Source organism: Lissotriton helveticus, chromosome 8 (genome assembly GCF_964261635.1).
Source record: "Lissotriton helveticus chromosome 8, aLisHel1.1, whole genome shotgun sequence".
In the NCBI taxonomy this organism is placed as follows: domain Eukaryota; kingdom Metazoa; phylum Chordata; class Amphibia; order Caudata; family Salamandridae; genus Lissotriton; species Lissotriton helveticus.
Genome location: NC_136069.1, coordinates 105085715 through 105094679, shown reverse-complemented (window position 1 = coordinate 105094679; position 8965 = coordinate 105085715). Strand labels below are relative to the sequence as shown.

The 8965-nt window shown below is 43.9% G+C and overlaps 2 non-coding genes across 2 annotated transcripts; one reads left to right on the top strand and one right to left on the bottom strand.

Moving 5' to 3' along the window:
- Positions 1 to 8273: 8273 nt before the first annotated feature.
- Positions 8274 to 8345, top strand: TRNAP-AGG (transfer RNA proline (anticodon AGG)). Its single transcript has one exon. It is a non-coding gene; the product is annotated as a tRNA-Pro (tRNA).
- A 312-nt stretch (positions 8346 to 8657) lies between these two features.
- Positions 8658 to 8729, bottom strand: TRNAP-CGG (transfer RNA proline (anticodon CGG)). Its single transcript has one exon. It is a non-coding gene; the product is annotated as a tRNA-Pro (tRNA).
- Between the last annotated feature and the right edge of the window lie 236 nt (positions 8730 to 8965).

Below are 8965 nucleotides of genomic sequence, written 5' to 3'. Positions count from 1 at the left end.
GGCGCCGTGTGGGGACACGATGTTACGTCCTGACACAATATGCGCCGGGAGTTACATTTTGTAATTAAGTTGGCGGTGGAGGCCGGCTGCTCAATGGTTAGAGTGTGGCGCTGGAATCATGGGGCGCGGCTGCCCAGCAACACCGATGATCGCACCTGCAGTGCTGCATGGCTGGGCCTCGCGCTGTGGGACAGAATAAATTTATGGATGCCAGCGAACATTTAACGATGGATTAAAAACTTGTGGGTGTAATATCACGTACTTTTATGATGGTAGCTGAGAATGCATGAGATCGGTGGGTGCAACTGAACGGATCAAGAATAGAGCTTCCAAAGTGCACTGTTTCATTACATGAACCAACAGAAAATGTGATGCCCCATTTTTGGCGTCAAGTCACTGTAACAATATACAATTTACTGGGCGTGGAGACCTGAAGTAGTCACTCGTGAGGTGGCGGGCCATGGCGCGAAAGAGGGGCAGTTATGCTTTTTTGGTTAGCGTGCGTGCACTGCTCACATTGCTGCCTGTGCCGCCTGTTAATTGGTGCCTGTAGCAGCTGGACCAAAGGGACGCCCCACAGTCTTCATCACAGAGATACAGCACAGACAATCTTCATTTCAAAGAGACTGCCGTGGCCCACTCAGGTCTGAATTACTTTTTGAAATAATAGCATTTAAACGTTCAGCCTGACTGAGCCTGTAGCTCTTCTCACTTACTGCTCTCGTCAGTCTGGTGCCACGGCAGGCCGAGCTCTGCCATTTAAATGGCACTAGATACTTGAAAATGTAATTTATTTTACAGCCATGACTGAGCCTGTATAGCTCGCTGCTGTTGGTCTCTTAAAGCTCGTAAAGAAATGTAAAATGTAATGATTTAAAACGGAAAACCCAAATGTAAACCATTATCAATAACATTTACATTCAGGTTTTCCAGAGGGGGCACAGCAGAAAGAGTCACACTGGAGCTGTCATGTTCAAGCCCTGGTATGATCAAGAGTTGTATATTTTTAGGTGCGCTGTTTTCTAACATTTACTCAGATTTTGTAGCACAGTATCGATTCACAATAGATGTTTTGTCAGGTTAAGCATAGGCCCTCTGCAAACTTCCTCATGGTGTGTCTGAATTCTGATGAATGATGGTGCTGTAATTGTTTTCTGCGGTAGAGTTATCTTAGAAAAATATTGTAGGCCACTGATCTTCCATTACAGGGGTATTGCTTTAGTTTCAAGAGATTTTAGAGATTCTCATTGCTCAATTTTTTTAAATTTCTACTATTTCAGTTCTTTTCAAAGCACTTTATTGCTTGGTTTTCCTTGTGAGATAGGGTCGCTCTGACTAAGTGTCATACATTTGGCACTTCTTAAAGTTTCCGGTTGCTCAAATGGGTCTAATTTTGGATATTTACATGTTCCCTTTGTCTTCATTGCTTGGTTTTTCTCATGAGGAAGTGTCACTCATAGTCGTTGAATGTCACTCATAATTAGTCTGAAATTATGAAAATGTCACACACAAGCAATCCGAAACCTTGGCAGCTATGCCACCCTGGGTCCTCCCATAGGTGGGACCCTAGAGTAAGTCCAACCCCTAAACTTAGTATAAGTATAGAAACCCAGTCCTCGGGATTTAGATTACCCTGGACGAAACTCTGCAACATATATCCTGAAACTTTGACATTCTATTTCGACTAGAAGATGGAAGAATCTCCCTTGGGGTCAAGGAGTGACTACCCTGTTCAAACAGGCACCAAAGAAGCATCTTTCCCCTCTGCATTTCCAAGGCTCCCACCGGATCCAGCCAGATTTGCGACACAGGACACAGACTTCCAGACTTCTCAGAGGTCGACAAGAGATTCCAGCAAAGCTGAGACCCACAGTCCTCCCGAGTGATGTAGGACCAGAACTCCTGGACACCGTGCACCTTTTCAAGTGCATCAATTTCCCGAGCTTTCCTGAAGTTGTGCATTGGGCTGCTTGTAGTCCAAGCCCCGAGCACCATTTGCACCAAAGAGTGTGGGCCTACACTCCTCGAGTGTTCCGTGGGCCTACTTCTAGCATTTCAGCTCGAGGCTCCTTCACAATCCCTGGTCCCTCAACTGGTGGGTCCCCACAAAGTTAACTCTTCTGTTTCTCAGGCTTTCCTGGTTGCACCAGATGTGCCTTGACTCCCCTCCAAAGGGTGAGTCGCTCAGACCTTGCTGGTCTGCACCGAAGCCAATCTCTGGTTTCTGCGTGGGTTGCTGTTACCAACGTTTGTTGGGTCCAATCCGGAAACCGACACCGCAGCACTCGACATCCTTTGTGGGTCAGCTTGAATCCAGCTCCTGGTCATTGTCCACGCCTCCTGGTCCTCCTGGCTGAAGAGTCAAGCTTCACCTTCTTTACCTGAAATCACCCGACATCGGTTGGCATCTTCTCATCCCCTTCCTGGTCACTGGCTAGTGACCCAGACTCTGTCCCCTCTGCTTTCTGGTTCTTCAGATCTTCGATCCACCCTTGGATCCACCCGGACACTTTTGACTTGGTCGCCAGCAGCACTTTGCAGCAGATCGCCATTGAAAACGCAGACGAAACCCGACACCAAAAGACACCTATGCACCCGGCTTCCCTGGGTGAGGTAACTCGAGTACTCCGGCGCTCCTGTGGGTATTAACTCTAGAACTGCCTAGTTCTAAAAGGGTTTGCTCCAAGTCCTCTTCTAAGTGTCCTTTATCTGTAATGTTCCAACTGCAACTTTCCCCATAGCAGTTAATGCTGATTCGCGGCTGTGTTTAGACACTACACGCATCCCCCGCGGGTCCCCTGTGTCACTACCATGGGTGGTTTCTAGTGGCCCCAGCGGTTCTAAAGGCTCTAGGCTTGTATCTATGTCAGTTGTGGTTCTTATACCACTTTCTTAGTATATGGACGCCCCTAGGGCTAATCTTATATTGTGCTAATTCACTGTGTGCTAAATAAGTTTACTGAATGTACTTTTGCTTCTAGCCTTATAAAGAGGCTAGAGGGATGTGTTTAGAATAAATAAATATATTTTATATATATATACCTGGTGTGGTTCTCCTTTCATTTGGTCATTCATGAGATTATAGACTGGTAAAACATGCTGCTTTACATTCCTTCAAGACTTAGCCTGATGGCTGCTCTTCACAGCTACCACTAAGATAGCTTTCTGTATAGGTTGTCTTTAAACCTACCATCAATAAGGGTCGTTTGGACTGGTGCAATGGGCCCACTAGAATAGTTGACAGCACATGCCAGGCCAACTTCTCACAAACACTCTACGTCTAAATGTTGTATAACTTCCAAGAGAGGAAGAGGAAAAGAAGCTAGCTACAAATGTATTTAAACATTGAAATTATTTCATTCATGTCATCTACAACCCTCGCCTAGACGCAAAGAATTTCTAAAAGACTTTTAGAAACAGGCTAAATATCTGCACTCTAAGGAAGCATTGGTATCATGTGAAGGACAGGTGCACGGAAAGAACATCATCTAATAATTCTGAAGCCTACATTATTTTAGCAAAACAGAATAATTTTAAAAAACCTATACTACTTTCACAAAGAATAAAGCTTTTCCTTTTGTCGTGTATGTTCTGCAGTTAGGAAGACAGAATAACATCTCAGTTAGCATTATTCTCATTATTTTAGCTTTAAAAAATCAAACTATTGTGCCTTTTGCACATTTTACGTGTTATACACTCTTGTGTTATATTAGTAGTTTTGTGCATATTATTAAAATGCATGCATTAGAGTGGATTTCATAGAGCAGATTTTATTTTCAAAAAATCGTGCTCCATCACCTCCAACTCATCCCATGGTGTTGCCTGCCCCCTCCCACTATCTCGTGTTGGTGCTTGCTCTCTTCCTTACCACCAGGAAAATAAAAGTATTGACAATGCCAAAAGGTTCACCTAAGCGAGAGCTATTTGGTCTTGTCAATGTTTTTTAGCTATGTTATGCAGCACTGCAGCTGCTGTGCAGAATGGCAAAAAGTTCTAAAAAAAAAAGCGCTATCACGTGGCTAGGGATGCCACCTTTCCAAGACCATTACCAGCCATTTGTTGTTGTTTTATGAGTCTGCAAAGGCCTGGATATGATTTTAAATTGGACTCATATCCATTCCGTTGTAACATGACTTTTCTGCCTTTGTTTAATTATTATAAATAATATCATTCTACCCTATATTTTTGTGTTTTGTTTTTATATTTAGTAACCTTTTGTGATTTCAAAAATAGGTGAGTGTTGCTAATCCCGGTAATGTCAGGGAGAGCACTATGTGTTTTTAAAATACCACTCACACACTGTGAATCCCATAGTGTCATGCTTCATCATAGGGGTCTTCCCCTCCCTCTACGAGGCGGGGCGTGCTTCGACCTACGAATACGCTGGAGCACTTGATTTTATGAAAAATAGGCTATGTGTGGTGTGGATGGTGATACATGTTTCGTAAGCAGTCCCCACTGCTTTACTCATCAGGACCTAATATGATCCCTACTACACTCAAAAAACAATAAATGTTATATGATTCCTCAATAATAAGCAATGAAAACTGGATATCCCATCGCCACGGAGTAGCACAGAGGTATATACGGGCAATGGGATATCCAGTTTTCATTGCTTATTATTGAGGAATCCTTCTCCTTCTGTGCCAGCTCATGGGGCCTGACCACCAATCCCAATAGTATACCAATCTTGGTCATTTTTTCTATCAAGGGGCGAATCTACCCCTGGGTAACAGACCAGCCTATTTTTGCGGTCTGTTTTTGCTTTGCATGATAGGCATATTACATATAAAATTTATTGTTTTTTGAGTGTAGTAGGGATCATATTAGGTCCTGATGAGTAAAGCAGTGGGGACTGCTTTCGAAACATGTATCACCATCCACACCACACATAGCCTATTTTTCATAAAATCAAGTGCTCCCGCGTATTCGTAGGTCGAAGCACGCCCCGCCCCGTAGAGGGACGGGAGGACCCCTATGATGAAGCATGACACTATGGGATTCATAGTGTGTGAGGGATATTTTAAAAACACATAGTACTCTCCCTGACATTTCCGGGATTAGCAACACTCACCTATTTTTGAAATCACAAAAGGTTAAGAAATATAAAAACAAAACACAAAAATATAGGGTAGGATCATATTGTTTATGAATATTCATACAGGAGGTAGATTCTATCAAAGAACCTCTCCACTCCCTCCCTTTGTTATTTTTGATACTTTAATTATTAGTCAGGGAACATTAACGCAGCTCTAGGACACATTTAAAAGTGTTTTCATGTTATATTTGGTGTTTGAAGTTTGCACAGATAACGGTTAAAAATACCAGTTTTAGGTGATTTTTCTAATTTTCGACCCAGCCACGATGTTAAAATACAGATGGTGACTGTAGAAAACCGGTCATCTGGCAACCATAAAAGCGGCCAGTGCTGAGTGTGTCAAAGCACTTTTTTTTAGGTCGAGACCTGCGTAGGCTGCGCTTGCGCAGTCGCAGGGAGAGATCTTATGTTTACAGTGTGGGGGCTTGAACCCACCCCTCTTCTCCATTGGCTGGCTTTCTAAACGGACCCCCGTCTTTTTGGGATTCGGGGGTGTGTTTTTAACTTTCTTTCTCTTTTCTTTCTCTTTTCTTCCCATTGGCTGTAATTTTACCTTCCAGACAATGGGAAGAGGAGAGAAAGAAAAACACGCCCCCGAATCCCAAAATGACTGTGCGTTTCTCCGAGGCATTCCTGCTTTGCCTCGGAGAAACATGGTTGGTGTCTGCCCTAGCTGCTGCCACCATTTTGCTTGTTATTTTCACCCAATGCTTGTTGTAACATTTCTCTCATGTAACTTAACTGGTTCTGTTGTACAGCGCTCTGACACCTTCGGGTAAAGTCCGCGCTATATAAACATGCATTAAAAAAGCATAAATGCTACCGGGTCTGAGATTTACACCTTCGGGTAAAGTCCACGCTATATAAACATGCATTAAAAAAGAATAAATGCTACCGGGTCTGAGATTCACACCTTCGGGTAAAGTCCGCGCTATATAAACATGCATTAAAAAAGAATAAATGCTACCGGGTCTGAGATTTACACCTTCGGGTAAAGTCTGCGCTATATAAACATGCATTAAAAGAATAAATGCTACCGGGTCTGAGATTTGCAATGATGTATATTGTTGTCTCAGATTCTAAGCTCCTCCTAGGAACCTCTGTTCCCGGAACTAGATGTAATCGGCTCGCGTGGAGGGAGGAGCAGCGGACCGAGCACTCCCGCACTTCCTGTCTCCCATGCCGAGGTCTGTGCAGAGGTGAACGGGCAGAAGATCGAAGGGGGCGGCCTGGGCACTGTGCAGGATGAATGCGGCCAAGGCGGCGGTAAGGATGCGAGCCCTTTCAAAATCAATGTGCAGGGGCTTGTCGAGGAGACGCTTCTCACTGCTTCCCTGGGATCCAAGCAGAGTTAAGTACTGTTGTCCGTGCCTGCAAGCCACTGGCTCCCTGTGGCCACGGTCACCGTGTACGTGGCCATCCTGACGAGGAATAATTCACTCAAATAAACCGTCGGTGCATTCAGTTCCGAAAATAAATTACAGCTTCTCTACCTCCAGAAACGTTTCCAATGACCCGCTACACACTCCAAATCTGACAACACCACATACAAAATAGGGGTGGGCACGGGGAGCGAGCGGGGCGTGTCCACCTGCGAGCAGCTCCACATGGGGTGGATACTAGCACCGATAACGACAGTTGCTGGCAGCAGCAACAAAAGCACAGTGTGTTTCTTTTTGGCGGCATGCTGCTCAGCGGGGTCACTGGTGGCTTGCAATAGTGCAGCAGGAGCAGTGGCCCCAAGGCCCAGAGGAGTTAAGGGTCCATGCACCAAAAGTATGGCTCTATTTACGTGTCTAGTCTGTGTACGGGGGGATAGTGTGACCAGAATTGTAAAGCCAAAAACCGTTTTCGCTGCACGCACCAGAGCCCATGACAGCATTGCTACTACGTCTCTTATACTGCAAGACAGGAAGCAAGCGCTAGATGGCAGCCACACGCCCTTTCAGGGCACAGAAACAGGCACGCTAACTGTGTTCACTACTGGTATACACTCTGCCAGCGCTGGCAGACAATCTAACGCACAGGGAATATAACATATGCCAAAGATCACACTAGGGCAGACCTGGAGGAGCTGGGAGACACAATGCAACACCATTTATGTATGTGTGGATGCTTCTTCACAAGTAATTTTTTTACTACATTGGCTCTTGAAATTATGCTCTGTGTGTGGCTCTGTGTGTGTATGTGTGTGGCTCTGTGTGTGTGTGGCTCTGTGTGTGTATGTGTGTGGCTCTGTGTGTGTGTGCAGATGCAATAGGTGTCACATTTGCGAGAGATTAAGCATTAGAATTGTAAATAACAATGCCATTTATTTATCTGTTTTCAAAACCAACACATAAATAAAGTTTGTCATTTACAATGCCAATAGCTCTAACTTTTGCAAAGGCGAGGCCGTTGCATTGTAAATGCTTGTTTACTTTCAGTCACGAAACCTAGCATGACTAAAAAACAGTAGGTGAGACTTAGTCACCATGCCAATGCTTGTTTAGCTTAAGCAGTTTTTGCCATCCTCATGTTTTGCAAAAGAATGCATAATAAAAGTACATAAATATAAACATACATAGATGTGCCTTCCATCAGCCCCCTTCGTCAATTGGTCTGCTGCCACCCTTTTCACATTTTTCCTCCATGCAGCACAGCATACTGCACACTTGCCAAAGCCAGTCATGTTGGATTTGCCAGTGATTGTTGGCAGGAGCCGGATTCATTCATTTTCTCAGTGCCTCAGTCATACAATAGAGGGAGCTGCTGTTCACCTGACAAGACAAGGTGACGTTTCAAGATGGCCGCCTAGCTATCACCGGCCCTTGGAGGCTGGAGCGTTTGCCTCTGACGTTACGTATTTCGGTTGACCCGCCTCTCCCCCAGTTCAATTTAATCATAGGAAAACAAATATACAACGAAGAAAGGAAACGAGTGGAACCTAATAAACGTCCCGGGACAACTGACAGTCATGTAGAGACTTGTTCAAGTCGGCAAGTAAACTAATATAAGCGAGTCACATTCTTAAAAGCAGAATAAACGGTATTAATTGTAATAGTAACTGTTTTCTCGACCACAATGAACGAAAACTATTTTATGTGCACATTTTCATAAATCTTTTTGGATGATACACTGGCCGCTCTCGTTTTTCACAGAACATAAAACATGTTTGTAGATCCGTTTTCACAGCGGCTCGTTGGTCTAGGGGTATGATTCTCGCTTAGGGTGCGAGAGGTCCCGGGTTCAAATCCCGGACGAGCCCTCTTTTTATTATTTTAATTCATTATTGCCCTACAGTTAAAATCTAAAATACAAATAGGCAAATATATAATATATATATATAGATGGGTGTCGGGTAAAAAAACTAAAATAGCACAGCATCGGTCTGCTGTTTATTTGGTAGTGACAACTAAGGTATGTGTATATTTTTTTGCATTGGTAGCGGAAGGTCTCATAAAGTCTTACATGAGGTATTATTTTATAAAATATAAATTAGTTATCAGTAAGTAACTTAGAAGTTTACACGGACATGTTTAGAAACAAAACAGAATTCTGCTATATTTTAGAAAAATAAGGGCTCGTCCGGGATTTGAACCCGGGACCTCTCGCACCCGAAGCGAGAATCATACCCCTAGACCAACGAGCCGCTTGTGAATAAGGCGTACGAGCCTGTCTCTTTAAGTCACTCACGTGACACCGTACATGCCACTTATTTTTGTCACATTTTGTATTGTAAGTTTCCGCCTACAATAGCTGGACGTGAATATATTTATATGTGACATTATGCTCCATGTTATGAAGTTGCGCACTGGACGTGGGACAGTAGAAGTACACGCCTTTTCTTGTCTTTGAAGAGAGTTGCTCTGAAACCGGAGGCTTATG